This window comes from Physeter macrocephalus, chromosome 7 (assembly GCF_002837175.3).
Source record: "Physeter macrocephalus isolate SW-GA chromosome 7, ASM283717v5, whole genome shotgun sequence".
Lineage (NCBI taxonomy): Eukaryota > Metazoa > Chordata > Mammalia > Artiodactyla > Physeteridae > Physeter > Physeter macrocephalus.
The window spans coordinates 3,334,504-3,355,497 of NC_041220.1; the positions used below are offsets into that span (position 1 = coordinate 3,334,504).

At 39.8% G+C, this 20,994-nt stretch overlaps 1 protein-coding gene across 7 annotated transcripts in view; it reads left to right on the plus strand.

Moving 5' to 3' along the window:
- The window catches only part of RAPGEF2 (Rap guanine nucleotide exchange factor 2), a 339,240-nt gene that overhangs the window by 31,585 nt on the left and 286,661 nt on the right, over window positions 1-20,994 (plus strand). The window contains exon 2 of one of the 7 annotated variants that reach the window (XM_028491559.2): window positions 16,512-16,717. The exons of the other annotated variants lie outside the window; for them this stretch is intronic. The gene's annotated coding sequence lies outside the window, so the exon portion shown is untranslated. The remainder of the gene's footprint in view (window positions 1-16,511; window positions 16,718-20,994) is intronic. 7 annotated transcript variants of the gene reach the window in all.

The window sequence follows — 20,994 nt, forward strand, 5'->3', positions numbered from 1 at the left end:
TCCCGGACCGGGGCACGAACCCGCGTCCCCTGCATCGGCAGGCGGATTCTCAACCACTGCGCCACCAGGGAAGCCCTCTTCTCAGCTTTTGAAGTATAGGCAGGTATGGGGGAGAAGTAAGAGTAAGTTCATACCTTAGGATGTAGCCAAATTTTGTTGTTAAAATTCCACTCTGTTCAAATCTGGTGTTGAATAAAGACTCTAGGATGCCAGTGAGAGTAAAGTGACTCAGTCCCCTTGTGGTGGGTTAGTTAACTTAATATGTGGGTAGTGGAAAGATGCACATGAAGGAATAGAATTTCCATTTTGGGGGAAAATTTCCTCTCAGCTTCAGATGTTTTTTAAATGATGAAGATAAGAGGATTTTGAATTTATATTTTGACTTGGTTGATTGAAAGGGTTAGGAAAAGCAGTGTAATAATCTCAAGCTGTATCTTCATCCCTTTGTTGCTGTTCTCTGGGACCATTTGAACCAAAGATAACCGGACTAGGGTACCAGTCATCTGGTCCTACATTTGTTAGTCCATATACTTTACATTGCAAGGACACCCAACATAACTCCCACCTGAAGGGGATTTGCAGACGAGCATGAGATGAAGTAGGTGGGGCAGAGGAACGGTGTCAGTTTCCAGGGCATTGAGTCTCAAGCAGTTTGGTGCACCTGGCTGAGCAGCATTTTTGGTGAATGTATCATAAGTCATAACCGTAAAGTTCTGCGAGGCGCACATTTGTGCATTCCAGGCACCCTGTCACATGCCAGGTGTAGAGCACACATCTGTGTGTGTGGCACTGTGCCGCCAGGTGCGTCGGGACACACAGATGCACGAGACATAGTGCGGGGCGCTCACGGCCCAAGGAGGGCAGTTGCCCATAGGAGGAGAATTCATGCAGCAGGCTGAGGGTCTGGTGATGAGGTGGCGTGGAAAAGAGAGAAGGAGCTTGAACGTGCAGGTGTCCCATCACAGACTCCAGAGTTAACTTCTATCGAAAGGATTCTATTGAAAGTGGCCTCTTGTATACATTTACTACAGTCTTGTTTCAGAGTTAATCCTGTAGTATTTAGGGCTTTGAGAAGAGCATCTTACCCAGTGTAAAGCGTACATACATTTTGAGCATAGAATGACGACAGAAGATACTAAGGCATTTTGAGCAATGTTTCCTGAACTGTCATATATGCCCAAAATATACAGAGCACTTGTAATTTTTTTTCCTTACAGGCTATTCAGGTAATTAAAAATTCTGAATTATAATATTGGAGGGATATTAAGCTCAAAATTATTCTCAGGTTATCTTTCGTTAAATGAGATTTGTTGAAAGATTTTCCTTTGTTCAGTATTAGCACGTGGATAGTGAACAAAGCAGGCAGATTTTCATCAGGCATAAACCGCTTTGCGTCCTGTTGGTTACATAGAAAACACCTAAGTGAATGTCTGTGCTAAAAATAGATTCCTTCGGGTTTTTGGTTTTGTCACACCAGGGGTGGGGGGGAGTCATTAAACAGGAAGAATGAAATCCAGTAAACAGGAATTGCATGCTGAGAGGCAGGTTTTTTCAAAGGGAAACGGAGGCCCATGCTCTGCAGATTTCAACGGAGTATTTCACCATTATGAGGACCTTTTTGAGAACGCTGGATCTGACAGTGTCAGGTGGCTTTTTCTTCCTCATTACTATGATGATAAATCTTTGCTAGGATTGCATGTTGTAGGTCAAAGGTTTGAAAGTTAATTCAGTTGGATTTTCGCTGATGAAATCCATTGGGGTGTTCAGCCATGTTTTCAACACTTTATGCTGCAAGGAGAGATATTTTTTCATTTTAGGTAGAGATAGTTCTGGTATAATTTAGAATGGTTAGTATACTTTCATAGAGTCAAGTATACCACATGTTTTTATATTTATATATATGTATATTCAAGAAAGTTGGGAAAATGCCAGCTGTCATATTTTAAAAGGCCTCCCCCCTCCTGGAAATCCAGCAGGTAAACAGCACGCAAACTTGAATTTACCTTTCTCTTTTAAGACACTTGTTTTTGGAAGCTACATATTAATTCCAGTAATATTGCTATTTCTTAAAATATTTGGGGGATGTTTCTTTTGTAATTGCTAAATGTTACGTTGTACAGGGACAGCTTTAAGTGTGAACAATATCAGAGGATTCAGGATTGGCTGTGGGCTGGGACAGTGGAGAACTGGATGGCCAGGGAGTGCTGTGGAGGACTCATCTTATTGCGGGGTGGGGGGTGTGTGTGTGTGTGTGTGTGTGTGTGTGTGTGTGTGTGTCAATGTGAGGATGGGCTCTTTGTTGATTCTGTAGCAGATAAGGAGAAAACGAAATCAAGACCAGCGTGGTACATAGCAGATGGGGGCTGGTAGGAGAAAATATAACATCGATAATGCCAATGTAACATTTAATGGAAGATCTTGTAAGCAGTGATGCTGGATAAATTTTGTACCTCACATTTTTTTTCCCTGGAAGTATTTTTGTTTAATTAAAAAAAAAATGCAAACACCCTAGACCCCAATTTAAAACGATATAAGTAAAATTGTCTCCCTCCTGGATACTACCATCCCAAAGTCTCTAATAAGTTTTTATGTACTTGGGAAAAAAAGCTTTATGATCCCACAGCATATTTTGATTTAAAAGATTTAATTTAAGCAAGTGGAGTCGTCTGTACACACAGTTCTTGCCTTTTCTTTTTTTTTTTTTTTGCGGTACGCGGGCCTCTCACTGCTGTGGCCTCTCCCGTTGTGGAGCGCAGGCTCAGCGGCCATGGCTCACGGGCCCAGCTGCTCCGCGGCATGTGGGATCTTCCCGGACCAGGGCGCGAACCCGCGTCCCCTGCATCGGCAGGCGGACTCTCAACCACTGCGCCACCAGGGAAGCCCTTGCCTTTTCTTTTAAATGATGTTTCCTGCTCAGGACTGCACAGATGGCCCTGTGCATCCTCAGTTATGTCCTGGTTCCCCCAGGTTGGACATTCATGGTGTTTCCAGTTTCCATGTCCCCTTACAAATAGTGCTGTGGCGAACATCACTATGTCTGTGTGTATATGTGTTTGTGGATACTTTTTTGAGTAGATACGTTAGATTAGATTCCTGGTAGTGGTTTACTGAGTCCAAGTATATGTTAGTTAACATTTTGATAGATATTGCCAAATGGCTCATTGAAAAAGCTGCACCAATTTACATTTCCACTACAGTGTATAAAAATCCATGCCAGCAGTGGAGTTCCATTAAACTTTTCCAATTTTGCCAATCTGAGAAGTGAAAAATTGTATTGCAGTGTTTAGACAACATTTCTTTAATTCTGTGAAGTTGAACTTTTTTGTGTGTGTTTACTGGCTAGTATTATTGTAAGTAATTTTAATCAGTTTTACCTGTATGTCAATAAGAAATGCTTACTACTGAAGGGAGACAGACTCAATAAACTATGGGATCCTGAAAGCCCAGCCAGCACCTCATAGGAGAAATGCTAACATAACAATATAACATAGCATAAAAATGTAATGTAAGAGAAGTGCTTGTATCAGTGTTGTTTGGGGCATATGTGCAGAATGGAAGACAGAAAGAATTTCCTGTAAACTTCTGAATGTATGTGATCAAACATTTTTCCACACTGTGGAAAATTCCTATAATCTAAGATTATAGGAATAGCAGTTGCATTCTTATTTTAAAGCAAAAAACATCTAGAACAATCGAAATGTATGACTTAATTTGGATATTTATTTTCCTCTTTGAAAAGCAAAAAGAGATGCCTTAATGCCATTCAGAACATTAAAAATCATGGTTAATATCTTGTATTCTTTCCTTTTTGTTATAATCAGAAGTTTAATGGATTTACAGTTTTTACAAAATGAGGAACATTCTTCTCATACGTAATGAATGATTTCTAACAAAACCAATAAGTAATTTATTTGCAGTATTTGAAGATAAGTTGTAGCATGGAAAAATCCTCCTGGTACATTGGCAAGTGGATGGACCCAGATGATCAGATATTTCATTTTTGTGCCTGCATTTCATGAGTCGGTTTCACACACCAGCTGTTGTGGAGGAAGGGTTGATTTATCAGAATACTTCATGGTTTATACAAAAAAAAGAAAAATAATATGAAATTCGTGTGGCCATAAAAGGGTAAACCGGGGCTTCCCTGGTGGCACAGTGGTTGCGCGTCTGCCTGCCGATGCGGGGGAACCGGGTTCGCGCCCCGGTCTGGGAGGATCCCACAGGCCGCGGAGCGGCTGGGCCCGTGAGCCGTGGCCGCTGAGCCTGCGCGTCCGGAGCCTGTGCTCCGCAACGGGAGAGGCCGCAGCAGACGGAGGCCCGCATACCAAAAAAAAGAAAAAAAAAAAAAAGGGGGGGGGGTAAACCAAGTGAGCTTACTGTTAATAAATAAAAAAATCACTTAAAACGTAGATTCTTAAAAAGAGCCCCCATTTTTGGTTTTCAGTGTCTCAGTATTTTAAATTACAGAAAACAATGGTTAATTCTAAAAAGTCTTGTAGCTGAGAAGTAGTAATAACTGATAGCAAACATTTATTGACTTCTTCCTGTGTAAAACACATCACCTATATTATGTAAAGGACACGTTACGGGAAGAGGCTTTGGAAGTGCAGTGACCTGTCAGGGCTGTGGAGACTGTAGGTGATGGGGCTGGTGCTGGAATCCAGGGTCTCTGGTTCTCGAACTTACACTCTCAAGCACTGTGTTAGACTGTATCCAAGTTAGTCATCATGAGGAGTGTATGTAATTTGTGAATTTAAAATAAATACCTGTTTATTTTAAAATGTTAAACAGTTTTCCTAGAGTGCTTTTCAAGGATTAAGAAGACATTTGTTCTTTCTGCAATAAATACCCATTTCTTCTAATTTTGTTGGTGAAAAGTGTTGGTTTTTGTGCTCCTCTTGGTTCAGGTCTTAATTTTCCCTTGTTTGGGCCCCAAAGATTATGTGAGGACTCCCACGCTAAATGGAAACCCATAAAAGTGAGAGAGACTTAAAAAATATATGTTTGGAATGTCTATTTTTTCCATCTTACAGTGTACTCATGGAGAAAATACTTTCTGGCACAAAATACTCCACTGGGCCTATAACTAGTTGATTAATAAAAGGGGGATTTGTAAGAACCATATGATATAGTGGTTTATCTTGACTCAGGGCTCAGATCTAATTTTATAAATTTTTTACAGCTGCAGGGATATACATATAATACATAGAGCTCATCAAATCTTACATGATTGCTTTAAAGTTGGTATTTGATGGGGGTGAGTTATATGGAGCTGGTGTTTCTGGCTTTTTTTTTTTTTGGATGGGCAGGGTGCTTTTGGGGGAAAGTGTTTTCTCTGACTCTGAACAAATGTCTCCCTTTTTGACAGACCGTGTTGTTGCCATGGAGACCTTTAGACAGTATAAATGCAGCCTCCAGTTCTAGCCGAGAATATGGCCTTGGGTTGTGTGCGGGGGCTGTGGGAGCAGAGGACGGTCCAGAATGTATAGAGTCTGTTCAGGGAAACTGTTTTACAGTAGTCAGAAGCCCGTGGGCTTCTTTTGCAGCCTTCTTTCCTTTGAATTCTTTTTTCCTGTATGTATGTATGTATGTATGTATGTATGTGTGTGTGTGTGTGTGTGTGTGTGTTTGTCTGACATGTATAGAAACAGTGGAACAGCGTAGGGAAAGACCCTATTTTCCTTCTCTGGTCTCATATTCCTTTCTCTCAGAAGAGGACTCAACGCTGCTGAGAATTTGGGAGGTGTCCTTGCACCCACGTTTTTCTTTTACTCCATTTGTATCTCTACAAGCTGTGATTTGGTGTTTTTTCCACATATCCTTTTGAGACTTGCCTTTTTCTCAGCCATATTTTTTGCATCTCTTCATGTTGATGTATATCTGGTTCATTTATTTTAGTTGGTGTCTAGAGTTTCATTGTAGCATAGTTAATCTAGTTCCTTAGCAATGGATGTTCAGCGTGTTCTTCTGTTTTATTTCTCTGTAACTCTTCACTTGCCACGTTGTTGAGTAGAGGAACTCAGTAAATACTTGCTTGATTTAATTTCGATTTGGCTAAAGCTAGGTCTCATGCTGTCATTAATCTGTTCTCTGGTTCTAATAGACTCAGTTCATCTTATCATTAAATTAAAATTTTAAAAACTGTTTTAGTTACCCTCCAGTCATTTCTTTCTTCAGCTATTCAACCTAGTGAAACTGACCTGTGATACATATTACCCGGCTACTTGTAGCTTGGCCAGATTCCAGGATGTTCTTGATGGTCTTTTCAGAAGATTATCAGTAACAGCATGGCTATTGCAAGAAACTGCTTGTAACATCTTGGTGGGTCTAGGATTTATAGAGAAAGCGAAACTGTAACCTTTTAAATACTTTTGTTCAAGTTTTACTGGTGGTTTTTTTTTTTTTTTTGGGGGTACGCGGGCTTCTCACTGTCGCAGCCTCCCCCGTTGCGGAGCACAGGCTCCGGACGCGCAGGCCCAGCGGCCATGGCTCATGGGCCCAGCCGCTCCGCGGCATGTGGGATCTTCCCGGACCGGGGCGCGAACCCGCGTCCCCTGCATCGGCAGGCGGACTCGCAACCACTGCGCCGCCAGGGAAGCCCTTACTGGTGGTTTTTACTTAGTAAACAACTTGTTTTCTTATTTATTTATTTTCTTATTACTCATCCTTTTTATACACATCAGTGTATACATGTCAGTCCCAATCTCCCAATTCATCACACCACCACACCCCGCCCCGCCACTTTCCCCCCTTGGTGTCCATACGTTTGTCCTCTACATCTGTGTCTCTATTTCTGCCCTGCAAACTGGTTCATCTGTACCATTTTCTAGGTTCCACATATATGCGTTAATATACGATATTTGTTTTTCTCTTTCTGACTTACTTCACTCTGTATGACAGTCTCTGGATCCATCCGCGTCTCTACAACTGACCCAATTTCGTTCCTTTTTATGGCTGAGTAATATTCCATTGTATACATGTACCACATCTTCTTTATCCATTCATCTGTCGATGGGCATTTAGGTTGCTTCCATGACCTGGCTGTTGTAAATAGTGCTGCAGTGAACATTGGGGTGCATGTGTCTTTCTAAATTATGGTTTTCTCAGGGGATATGCCCAGTAGTGGGATTTCTGGGTCATATGGTAATTATAGTTTTAGTTTTTAAAGAAACCTCCATACTGTTCTCCATAGTGGCTGTATCAATTTACATTCCCACCAACAGTGCAAGAGGGTTCCCTTTTCTCCACACCCTCTCTAGCATTTGTTGTTGTAGATTTTCTGATGATGGCCATTCTGACTGGTGTGAGGTGATACCTCATTGTAGTTTTGATTTGCATTTCTCTAATCATTAGTGATAACAACTTGTTGTCTTATTTTTTATTTCCTTATTATTGTAATATTCAGAAAGTACTGCTGAGGACTCAGTGTTTGCCTAATACAGTTGTCAAAATACAGTCTATATATAGATCAGTGCTGTCTGATAGCTAAGCCACACATGTAGTTTTAAATTTTCTAGTAGCCACATTAAAAAATTCAAAACAGAATAGGTGCCGTAATTTGATTTAACCAGTATATCCAAAAATATTGTCATCTCAGCATGTAAGCAATGTAAAAATCGAGATATTTTACTTCATCTTTTCATGGCAACTCTTAGAAATCCAGGGTGCGTTTTACACTGACAATGTATTTCCACTTGGACTAGCTACATCTCAAGCATTCTGTAGCCACCCGTGGCCAGTGACTACCATATTGCATAACGCAAGTATAGAAAATACAAGTTTAAGAAGTACTGGTCAGCAAAGAAGATAGACAGACGGCAAATAAGCGTATGGAAAGATGCTCCCCATCAGTGGTCATCAGGGTAAAATGTAAATTAAAACAGTGAGATGCCACTATACACCTGTTAGAGTGGCCAAAACCCAGAACACTGGCAGCATCCAGTGCTGACCAGGCTGTGGAGCAACAGGAACTCTTATTCATTGCTGGTGGGAGAGCAAAATGGTGCAGCTGGTTTGGAAGGCAGTGTGGTGTTTTCTCTCAAAGCTAATATACTCCTACCATGCGATCCAGCAGTTGTACTCCTTGCGATTTGTCTAATGGAGTTGAAAACATATGTCCACGCAAAAACCTGCACGTGTATGTTTATAGCAGCTTTTCCAAAAACTGCAAAAACTGTTCCAAAGTAAAGTGTTTTTTGTTTTTTAAAGACTCACCATTTACAGCATTAATCTGATTTTTTTTTCTTTTCCACATTCCTGGTCTGTTAACCAGACTCTTTATATCTGAAACTAAAGATTAGTGTGTAAGCATCATTGGGGAAAATTATTTGCAAGATTAAGGATGCTGTCCTTAAAGAACTCAATGAGAAAGGCAGACCTGTTAATAGTGAATGAAAGGAAAGGAAAAATACCAAAGGAAGAAATAAGGATGGCCTAAAATATAGGAAAAAATGATTTTCACTAGAAATTAAAGATGCAATTTGCATGAAATAGCTTTTTTTTTTGTTCATGAAATTGGGAAAAAGTTGGAAAAAGAAGGATAATACCCAGTTTTCTTGGGGGTTTTAAGGAATAGATACTTTATATAGGGACAGTTGGCTTGTCAATTTTATAATGTTTTTGGACGGTCCTTGGTTAATATGCACTAAAAGCCTTAAACGTATACGGGCCTTTGACTCAGGAATTTTTTCTTTCTGGAAATTTATCGTAAGATAGCAATTAAGGATATTTGAACAAGCAGCCATTTAGGGGGGTTAATTTATGTACCAGCTACTGCTTTAAATTTACATAATTTTCAGAGCACCCTTAAGAGGCTCAGGAAGGTCAGCTAATTTACTCATGGTCACATGTTATCAAGTGGCAGATGAATATTGCAGAATTGCTTAAAGTCAAGAAGACAGCAGGTATTTAAATAACTGAAATGAGTGGCTTGATGGAGGGAATAGAGAGTTTGGAGTGAAAGGTTATCTTGTGGTCTTTTATCTCCTGAGATATTTATAGTAGATGTCAGTGATGAAAGCTGATTACAAAACAGAAGGTGTACTGTACTCAAATTTTTGTTTAAAAATACACTCACACACTCATGTGTACACGGGAGTAGAAATCACCTCGGCAGACTTGTGTTCACGTTTTTGCTTTGCTCCTCACTGGGTGTGTCACTTTAGTCAAGACACCTAACCTCTTCCTGCCTCAGTTTTGTTTACAGACATTCCGTTACCAATTTACAGGTAGTTGGATGATTGAATTACATGAAAAGCAGAGAGTTCTTTGCAGTGCCTGGCATATGTATCTGATAAATGCCCCTCAGAAGTCTTTAAAAAATCTTATTACTGGATGAAGGGATTGCAGATAACTTAAACTTTCTTATTTTTTCCTATTCTTAATATTCATTTTTCTACAGTAGATGTGTTTTGTGAATTAAAAAAAAAGGTTAGAAATGCTTAATTTACCAAATTTTAAAGACAGGAAAGATAGATGTTAGATGAGATGTATATCAGAAAATGTTATATTGCTTACCGAATTGGAAAATTTAGAGAATCACTCATTTAGCGTTGAAAAACAGCCATTAAACCGCATTTACATTTAATAGTATTTATAAAAATAGTAGATTTTATTGAATCCTAGAGCTTATTCTTTAATTTTAGAGTAGGTGGTTAGGTAAGGTTCAATAAAGAAAGAATAGATGTTAAAAACTGTAAATGCTAGTTTCTTATATTTACATTCAGGGAAGTTTTTAGTTTTAATCATCCTTATATTTTAATAAAGAGAAAGTCAAACTATCAGATGATTTACTAATTTTGGGAGTTACTTATAATGAATGCTGCTTCCAATTATTTTTCCTGATTTTATTTCCATTTTGCCTCTAAATACTTTGAAGCAACTAATAAACATATGGGGGTCCATGTTTAATAACTACCTATTGAATGCCTACTCTTTCCAGTTAAAATGGAATTTCACTGTAGTTTTTCATGGTTCTCTTGTAAACCGTTCCTGGGTTTGATTGTACTTGGGCATTGGGTACAGGAATGAACCTGGCTTCCATGTTCGATTTTCTCGGTAGTGGAATGAACATCTTTCCGTTTACTGGTTATATTCTGTCGGACTGTCAAGAAGAAACAAAAGTAAACCTAATTCAAAGAACATACTGTTTTATTTTATGTAATTTTTCCCTATAGTCTATTTTATCAAATGTTGACATTTTAAGACGTTTGTTACTATGTTTCTTAAAAAGAGGGTGTTGTGATCAAGTTATTTTTTGGATCCAAATTAAACTTGGATTAAACAAATTTATTCCCTGCAGCATTTTTGGAGCCCTTGATTTTCAAGTCTGCTTCCTGCCTCTCTACCATGGGAGAGGGTAGAGTATGTGTTCCCTAAACTTATGTGACTAGGGACCCCTTTGCAGAGCATTGTGGAACACACTCTGGGAAATAGTGTTTTCAATACAAATAATGGAGAGCAGAGGAGGGAAGAAAAGAGCTGGAATACCTACCCATTGAATAAGAAGTAAAATTGGCTCTTAAAACTGTGTTGTGGACATTTAAAAAATAGCAAATTGAGTTAAAATTTCAGCTGTAGTTTTTCTTCTTCCCCCTACCATCTGTCCCTCTTTTCTCTCATTTTTTTAAAAAATAAGAGACTGTTTTATGTAAATTATGAAAAAGAACTAGAGAATTATATTTTTTCCCCTAAACAGGTCATTTCTATGTGTATTGGTAATATGAGTGCTCAAAAATTGTTTTAAGTGTTAGACTGTCTATTTTTGTGGAAACACTTAATAGAACAGAATTGTTTAGGATCTGGTAGGTTTGCCCCTTTTTGTTTTAGAGCCGTAATAGTCAGAAGTTCATAGGAGAATTGTTATCGCAAAGAGGTGTCACTTAGAACATAACTTTAAAACTTTATAAAATGAATGCTATTCTAAAAGCAGTTGGGGAGGTGTTATTTGGATCTAGAAAATTGCTCCTGTAATCCTAGTCCTTTTACTTAGAATCTTTTATTTGTTTTTGCCCTGGATTTTGCAAATCCTGGGAGCAGGTTCATCAGGTAGCACTAATTCTTTGTTGTCATTTGGTTTTACTGTTACTAGTTATATTGTTACCGTTTTTGGTAGTATTAATGTATCTGGTGTTCACGGGAGCTAGACTCTGTAGAGAACAGGGACTCGGCCAGTACTGAACTGCTGCTCCCGGGGTAGATACACGGCTAGCTTCTTGCAAGCCTGTGGTCACCTTTTCGTCAACTGATCGGTGTTTGACCTTTTTTGTGTGTGTTTCTGTTTAAAGACTCCTCACTTGATAAAAATTTGTTGCTTCATGAACAGTGAACTCCAGGCACCCATACCTGAGCGAAACTCACCTAACACATATATTTTCTCCCTGAGACATGTCACAGCTCTCTTGCACTTGGGATCACCAGACAGCATTTCAGCATCCTGCTTGGGGGCCTGTAAACTGTGAAATCACCAATAGGAAGGGCACAAAAATTGGAAAACCGTGACAGAAGACATACCTCGTCAAGGGCTCTTGCGTACAGCACAGGAGCTGCCGCAAGAAGGAGGGGAGCATTGCCTTCTTCCCTCCCTGCACAGAGGATGACTTGCGTTTCTCACTGCCCTGCACACGTACCTGAATGACCGTGAAGGGGCCTCGAGTATTGAATTTGGGGTTACGGATAAAGTTTAGCAGTTAGGCGACTTTACACACGTGGACTCCCCAGTAATGAAGGTCAAGGGTGTGCACACGGGTTGCTCTGGAGTCTGGTGCTGGCCCCGGAGCTCAGGGCCAGGTCTGCTGGGCTGCTGTCCAGCTGACTGCCCGTCCCATCCTTTCCTCCTTTGGTGCTGTGGTCCTTGGCACGTCGCCGTCAGGTGTGTGCTGGCCGCGGCCACTCTGGTAGGCAAGAAAAACAGGGTGTGGTCATCAAGTAATGAGATCTGAGCAGTCAGTGGAACTACGGCTTGGCTTTGCTCCTGATTTTGCCAACGGTTGGAGGATAAATCAGAGATCTATCCCGTGCTTTCCCGTTCTCGGTACTTGGGTGTGCGTGTCTTTATGATGGAGCCATAAATGCTGCTTCCAAAGGTCGACCACACCGTGACAGCTGTAGCGCACTCTCAGTTCTACCGTGTGGCTCGTGGGCCTCTTTTTCTCCCTGCGGCCCTACAGTTGCTCACAGCTGCAGTCGGAGATGCTGGCTTACCTACAGCGTCTCGTTCAGTTTGGTGCTGGTCATCTGATTTGATGTGAAGTTGGAAGGATGATTTGAATGCGGTCTGAACAGAGCAGGTGTTAACTGATTGTTGAGAAGTTTTTTTTTTTTTTTTGGTTGAGATTTTCAAACTGATTTAATGTGGAAACTTGTTTTTTTAAGAAAATTAAAGGGCGTTTTAGGTCCCTGTTATCCATAAACTTCAGTGCCAAACGGTGGAGGATGAATCTGAATAAATAAGAACTGCTCTTTCCTGGTTTTTGGGGAGCTCACAATCCCGTGCAGGACGAAAAGTATTGAAAAAAACAAAGAAAACAACCCTCAATGTATTGTGGGCTTTGGGAAACAAATTATTTTGGCTAGAGAGTAAGGTGCTTGGGGAAGGCGTGAGGTAGGTAAAGATCAGTTATTACCGTGTGTGTGTGTGTGTGTGTGTGTGTGTGTGTGTGTGTGTGTGGGTGTGGTGTCTGTTTAAAGTAGGGTGTTATGAGAGGTTTTCAGGTTTTGTGTTTCAGAGGTATAACAGTTGTGTGAAATTGACAGGGTGGGAAAAGACTGACTTAGGAAACAGATTTCTGCCCCTAAAGGCGCGGAAGAGGCCGTGTTGAGGGTGAGGAGTCACCAGGTCTTCATCCCTGATGTGGTGAAGATGAAAGGAGAGGGTCCGTGGTTTAACCTTTTAGGTCTCTGAAATGATGACTGTTTCTTTCTAGTCTGTAAATCGTTCCCAAACTAGAATCCAGAATCTAAGGACCAGAATCCAGAAGCAGAGATTCAGAGGCCAGGTGTCCATGGCCTGAACCTACGAAGTCCTTTTGCGTTGTTGTATCTCTTCAGCTGTGACATGAAGAGCTTTTGGATGATCTGTCCCCATGGATACAGTTGTTTCAGAAGTAACCTTTTCATTCTGGAGTAACTTTGGTTTACAGAAGAGTTGCAGAGATGGTGCAGCCAGCCCTTGTGTATGCCTCACTGGGTTTCTTCTTCTGTCACCTCTCGGTTACTGTGATTCATTTCTGAAAACGAAGCACCGGCACTGGGGCATTACTGTTAACTCTCCACTTTATTCGCGTTCTGCTAGTTTCCCACGAATGCCCCTCCTGTTCCAGGAGCAGGAGGACGTCAGACTGCACTCGGTCCCCACTCAGGGTTCAGCCCCTTCTGACCTGTGTTTCTCGCTCTTTCCTGGTTCCTTGTGACTTTGATCCCTTTGAGGGCTAATGGTCAGTTGTTTGGTAGAATGTCCCTCAGTTGGGTTTGTCTGATGTTTTTCTCGTGACTGGACTGTGGATGTTGAGTTTCTGGGAGGAAGACCGCGGAGGAAGAGCGCTGTTTCTTCACATGATATCAAGAGTACGTCCTGTCCACGTGACCTTGATAACCTGGCTGGGGTGATGCCTCAGATTTCTCTGCTGTTAACTGGCCCCCCCCTTCCCCCCCATGGAGGAAGCATCTACGTAAATATTTGGAATTCTTCTCTAAGGAAGATTACCTCTTCTCCCTCGTTTATATTTCTTTTTTTCTTTTTCTTTTTTTTTTTTTTTACAGTTTTCTATCTTGCTTTTTTGACATTAATTTATGAATATTTTTCCATATCTTTATGCAACTTTTATTTTCCTCTTACATTCAATTATTTATGGCAGTATGGATTCAGAGATATTAATTTTATCCTTTGGGTTATAATTTAATAGTATATTATCTTCTTGCTCGGCAGTGAGGTGCTTATGCTCATTTGCCATGTCCTCATCTTGTTTTTCTCCTGAGTGCTTTCTTACTTTCTGGTACTTCTGAACGCTCCAGGTTCATCCTGTGTTTTCCCCACTTAGAATCAGCCATTTCTTTGAGGACCCTTGGTTCCTTTTATTGGAGAAACTAAGATCCGGGTGCTGGGTGTGCTCCTTGCTTCTGAGGTGTTCCTCTAGGTCCTGTCACTGGACAGAGCTGGGCTATAAGTAATACTGATGCACATAGGTAGAGCTTTGTGTTGTATCAAAAGATTTAATGTTCTGTGTGTGAAGCTTAAAATTTTGAAATTAAAAGTATGCTCCTCAGGCAAATTGGTGTCTCTCTAGGCGCAGACGTGAGTGTCTGTAAATCGTGTAAGTAGATTAGACAAGGTGTATGCCCCAAAGTCTCCTCTTTCTTACAAACATATAAAGTTATTATGTTTATTACTGTTAACTCTTCTGGTATGAAAATTTAGGCCCACCTTTTTGCTGCCTTAAAGAATAGTTTATTTTTTTCATGCATGAAGAGGTGTTTGAATATCTGTCATTTGGGGTTTAATAAGTTACAAGCTGGGGTAATTTTCTTTTGCTCTTTAGTTTATTATGAGAAGGGAGTTCACATGCATGGATTTCCACATTGGCCTTTGCACTCACAATATTAATAATTTTTCAGAAGAAGAAATATTTAAACTGAACAGTTAATCGTCACTTCTGGACCATAAGATACCCTGTTAATGTTTTTCTAAATAAAAATAGAGAACTTTAATTTCTAGCGTAAGGCAGTTTTCTAACAATGTGATAGTATTTGATGTAAGTTTTCAAAAAACTAGTTTTGAAAGTTATTTACTGTGTTATTAGAATGACTTTGATTATCTTATTGTCATAGACGGGGAAACCACAGACAAGCTCAGTGTGAACTGCGATGAAGGACCTTGTAGGTTTTTTTCCTTTAAATAAAATCACTGTTAGTGTAAGTATTATTATTTATACGATGTTTTTATAATAAAAATAGGGAAATGATCCCAAGATTGTTTCTTTCCGTTTCTCGTCTTAATTACCAGGTGGTCCTAAACCCAAGCAGTAACCACCATCTCTGGGACCTGTGGGTTTAATGGAAATATTTTCAGCCCTGTGACAAGAAATAGCAAAGGTAGAATGCGGTAGAGGAGTTATTTAGCTTCTCTTCCTCAAGGTGACCGTTTGAGTAAAATTGTCCAGGCTTTCTAACATAGTTTATACATTGCTTAAATTTTATGTGTGACAGAGGAGCTAAGAAGTTGTATTATTCTATTTAATTTTTCAGGTGAGAAAATTTAGCTCAATGTAAGTTAAGTGTCCTGTCCATGTTGCCCAGAACAGTTAACGGATAGGATCAGGACCACAGACCACCTAGATAGCCTGGCTTTTATTCTAGCTCTTCACACGCACGCACGCGCACACACTATAACACACACACTATTATAGTGCAGTCATCTGGTTTAATTAATTAATTAATTTATTTATTTCATTTTAAAATAATTCAGTTACTGAACATAATGTGTCTCATTTTGCAAAAGCAGGTATTAATGCTTATGATTAGTAAGCATTATGATAGAATACATTTTATATTTTTTCTGACCTAGTGCTCAAGAAAAGGTCAACCAGAATAAAACATGTAAACCATTCATCATAGTTTTAATTTTCTTGTGGCTGTTTTTATTCCTTTTTGGGGGATATGGGGGACAAATTACAGAGTAACATGAATTAACAATGAAAGCCCATAAAGAAGATGAGGAAAGTTAAGCCCAACACTAGGGCTTCTGTATAACTTTTATGTTTGTAAGGAGGTACAGAATTTCATCTTTAAGGCTTTTATTTTCAACATCAACTATGGTAGGAGATGATTGAGAGAAGGATTCTTTGGTATGTCTTTTTAAGGTCTTATGACAGTATTTATTGATTAGGGAAACTTAGGGAAATTAAGAAATTACCATTGGACTCATATATTTATAATCAATTTTTATAAGTGTTATATATTTTAAATGTGTTCTTGTCTCAAATTGTCTTCTATTTTCACTTTCTAATTTTAGGTTTTGCTATCTAGGTGGTTAGTGAATATTTGAATGCTTGTTACATGCCATTCACTTTGATTGTTTACACTTTTATGTTGGTGGTGAATTACTATAGCTTTTCAGTAATCTTTTATCTGTCTTTAACAGATGATTTAATTATGGCAACTAGCCTTTATTAGCATTAGAATTATCAGAGTTGACTTAGATGTAGAATTTTGGAGCTAGATTGACCCTAGCTATCATCTGGTTCTTTTGACTGTACATTGGAAACATCTGGGGGAGATTTTAAAAACTACTCGAAGCCCCACCCCAGAGATTCTGATTTAATTGATTTGGAGTGTGGCCTTGGCACCGGATTTTTTTTTTTTTTTTTTTTATCATCATGGCTAATGTTTATTACAGCAAAGGACACAGTGGAGGGAGAGCAGGAGAGGTATCCATAGGCAAAGGCTAGAGAGGTGCGGTTCAGGCTTCCAAGTCACCCCTCCTTGCATGAGTCCCACGAACATGCATTTCTCTCCAGCTGCAAACTACAGAGACGTGTGTCAGATGTCTCCACCCAGGGAAGCCCGCTGGAGCTTGGAATCGAGAGTTCTAAAGAGGGTCGATCAAGCAGCTACAAACCAGGCACCAGGTGCCCGTCACAAATCTTCCTGCTGTCAAGTTGGAGAACTACTATTACAGTTCCTCATTCTGTGAACAAGATACAGTAAGACCCAGACTTACCAGGTGATTTCTGCTTTGAGGATCCAAAATCATGAATGAAATTGGTGCATTTAGCATGAGGTTTTTAAAAAAATATATTTATTTTTTATTTATTTTTGGCTGCGTTGGGTCTTCGTTGCTGTGCACGGGCTTTCTCTAGTTGCGGTGAGTGGGGGCTGCTCTTCGCTGCGGTGCGCGGGCTTCTCACTGCGGTGGCTTCTCTTGTTGCGGAGCTCGGGCTCTAGGTGCATGGGCTCAGTAGTTGTGGCTTGCGGGCTCAGTAGTTGTGGCTCGTGGGCTCAGTAGTTGTGGCTCGTGGGCTCTAGAGCGCAGGCTCAGTAGTTGTGGCGCACAGGCTTACTTGCTCCGGGGCATGTGGGATCTTCCCAGACCAGGGATCAAACCCGTGTCCCCTGCATTGGCAGGTGGATTCCCAACCACTGTGCCACCAGGGAAGTCCCAGCATGAGTCTTAAAGTAGATGTCCATATTGGTGGCTTTAATAATTTAGAAGTGTAGCAAAAATAGGGGGTCTCATTTCTTCTTTCAGCTGAACTCTTCACAGTTTTCTACGGTGAGGGCTTCCAATATCAGCACAGGAGTGGCTAGATTTTCTCTGGCATGTGTAGCATTTCGTTCTCTGCCCTTGCATTTTTTTCCCTGTGAACTTACTGAAATCGGATCTTTGCTGTTTTTTGAGAAAATGTCCATTCCATGGAAATTATTTATATAATTCTTGTAGGCTGTTCAAGGAGGGGTAATGGAGGTTTTAAATGAAACTGTGAATTAGTTAACCTTAGATTGGAAAGAAACACATAAATCTCAGTGCTTGGTGTGGTATACAGTAGATGCTCAACTTGTATGTGTGTGTTTTAATTTTTAAACATGTTTCTGCCTCTGAGTCCATGATACTGTAGCCAATAAGGATATTTGCCTTGATTGGCCGGCTAGGTAAGGAATCTGTTCAGTAAGTTGATTAATGTCTTTACGCTTTAGTTTGCTTATCAAATGAGGAGTTGGATAGATTCTGATATTTTATGATTCTGTAACCGTGAACACATGGTGCTATAATTGTAAGTAAGTGGCAGTTTGTCTCCTGGAACCCCAGAGGAGAGTTTCTTAGCAGCTGGTTAGCGGGTTGCCCTCTAGAGTCAGCGCGAGAAATGCCAGTGGGCTTCAGTACCCCGGTGCAAAGGCCGCAGCGGGGTCTGGAAAGGACAGCAGTGGAGGCCCATTGTCTCCCTACCTGACCCCTGAGGACTCCTCACAGGTAAAGAAGGCACCTTACAGTATTGCCTAACCGGTACCGTCCTGTCTGCGTTTCCATCTTTTGAAATCCTTTCACTCATAGAGTTGTCTTCGTGCTTTGGAGAATGCAGTGTCCTCATGTCCTTGAACTCGGGTTACCATCACGTTCTTACGTAATCGCTCAATGCGCTCGCGTTACCTTCATTTCTTGTTTTTTCTTTGTTTCTAATTCATATTGCCTCAGAAAGTGGTGACAGCATGTGGCGTTTAAGAAAGATCCAGTGATTGATGTTTGGCTATGTTAATGTACTTGATAATTTGTACAGCATGCTTTCTGGAGATGGGTAGGAGGCTGAGTTAGTGATTGACTAAGGAGAGTTTAGAATTTAGAGACGCTTGGTTTAACCGTTTTTGAAAGACACGTTTGGAATCGGAGACCCAGAGGGAATTGAAGACTTGCTCAGGATCTCAGATTGGATTCTGGATCTCAGTCGGATTCCTTGCCATGTCACCACACTGCTTCACAAGAATTCTACGTTAGGCCAAGGAGGTGGAGACAGATGTTCAGTTTTGATAGTAATGTATGAGGATAATCCACATGCCACAGTTACAATTCTGCTTTTGCCTAGAGAGCCAACCACTTGTATAATCTATTACAGGTATATGGTGTATACACAGTTTTTCAGTAGCCTACATATTTATTTAAAGCAATAATTTTTAGGGGTGGAATACTCAGCATTATTAAAAAAATTTGATACTTGGAATTCGAATAATCCTATAACTTCCATAACATAAACCGCAGAAATTAACACGGGAAAACTGTGGCTACAGTGATTCTCAAATTGGAAATAGGTGACAATCTTAAACTATATAGTAGGGGAGTCAGCGAGAATTTTAAGTTTTCCAAAAGTGTAGATGAGTGGGGAAAAGTTGAGAAACTTGGCACTTGAAGCCAATATGGAATTCCAGCTGAGCTGTTTTAATTTTCCATTTTGACTGACAGTCAACCTCTTGCACCTTTTTTATTTCCTCTTCCTTGTTTTGACAAGATCTAAGAGGACTAGAAAATTAAATGTTAAGGCATTTCTTCTTCCCTTTGGCCTTGAACAAGGGTAGGAGTGTTCAATACTATAATTCTGTCTTGAGAAGAAGTATATTTAATGGAAAAAAGATAATGGGCTTCTTTGTGAGATGTTTCCAGGTAGCGGAACACGGGTGATGTTATCTGTTTCTCTAGCAGGGCTCTTACTGGGCATTATTTTATTGTTCCCCACCTGAATTGACTCTCTTTAGAACAGCAGAAACTCCTGGAATTAGTTTGAGCAGTATTGCAGAAGATGTGACAATCCTCTAGTATGTCTTTTGATTCCTTCTCAAGGAATAAAAGAGCACTGTTCTGTGTCTTGGCAGACCTGACATTCAGTTAGTAAAGGCATCCTTATACTTGAAGGTTGATTCATTTTTAAAAGTAAGAGCAATATGATTGATCTTGAAAAACAGTAAATATTTTCCTTGTCATGTATCTTGTTACAAAGTGTAGATGAGCTAAATAGTTACTTTGAAAATGATCGCTTTCTAACTTCCTCACTCTGAAACCTTTGAGAAAGGTCTACTTAATTAAAATATACATTCGCATTTTTTTCAGGCAATCGAAAATTTATATTATCAAGTTGAATTCTTTTTTGTTTATAATTTCCCCTTTGCAGGTCTACTCAACTCTTCCCAAGATTCTATAGCCTACCGCGAAGCCATCATCCAAATTCTTTTTTTGGATTCAGTAGCATCAAACTCACCTGTTGAGAATTGCGGTCATCTAAAGCACTGTAAACATGCGAAAGTAGGCAGAGTAATTGTGCTTGCTCTTAGGTTATTCTACTATCTTTGTATAACATTAGTGGAGTGTAGTCCAGCCGAAAGGGTGATTATGTTAATTACAAATATAAATTATAATTATTAATAATAAAGGATAGGTAAACACTGGCAGAAAGCATCCTAAGCTTGAAATTTAGGCTTACGTAGACTTAAAGAGAGACACCGGGGTATCCTTCCTCAGCCGGCTGGGGAGGGTAAATGGCTTAAGGAGACAATTCCATTTAATGTTCCGGGGAAGGAACATGTGTAAACCTAATTGGAAGCATGAGATCTGTTTTTACCACCCAGGATCCTGAATTAGTGGAGGTTGGGAGAAAGGAGTAAAATCTATTCTGAGTGTTGTATGCTGGAGAGATTTAATTTATCGTAGTGGTTAAGGATGCTAGATTACAAGCTGTATGATCTTGAGCAAGTTACTTAACCTGTCTGAACTTCCTTATTTGTAAAATAGGGGATAATGAAAGAACCTACCTCCTAAGACTGCTCTGAAGATTGAAAATGATCCTTTTCAAACAGGTGGCTTTTATGATTTTTGACACTGTCGAATGCAATATTGAGTTTGGATGATGGCTGCATTTTATCTTGCAAAGAGCTGGGTAGAGCTGAGGAGAAATTATAAACAAATAATTCAAGTTAATGATACACATTATTGATCGATTAAAACAGTAGTTGGGATAGCTTAGAATAGTGTCTAGTACAAGGTCAGTGCTCAAATGTTAGTCATTTTTTATTAATGGTACACCTATTTCTTACTTAATTGTAATGGTAAAACTCTGAAATCATTATCACCTCTTTTTATAAATGAGACTCAGAGAAATTTGGTAATTTGCTTCTTTGTAGGAAAGCTGAGATTGAAATCCCGGGTTTCAGATTCTCAAGTCAGGCTACTGTTACCATGCTCTAAAATGCTGTGTATCTGATCTCCTGAAGGACTAACAAATACATACATTTATTCCAGAAATTTAGGTAGGCACTCGCTATAACCCTTAAGATGTCTTACGCTAACTTTTTCTGTTTAACTGGTTTATGGCATCTTTGGTTATTTATGTTGCTGTATTATAGCTATTAAACTAACTTAACCATAAATAAAAACCATGATTTTTATACCCTGTTTGGAAAATGAAAATTCTGCCCTCACAATGCCATCCAACATCATAAGATTATCAAGGACAGTGACAATTA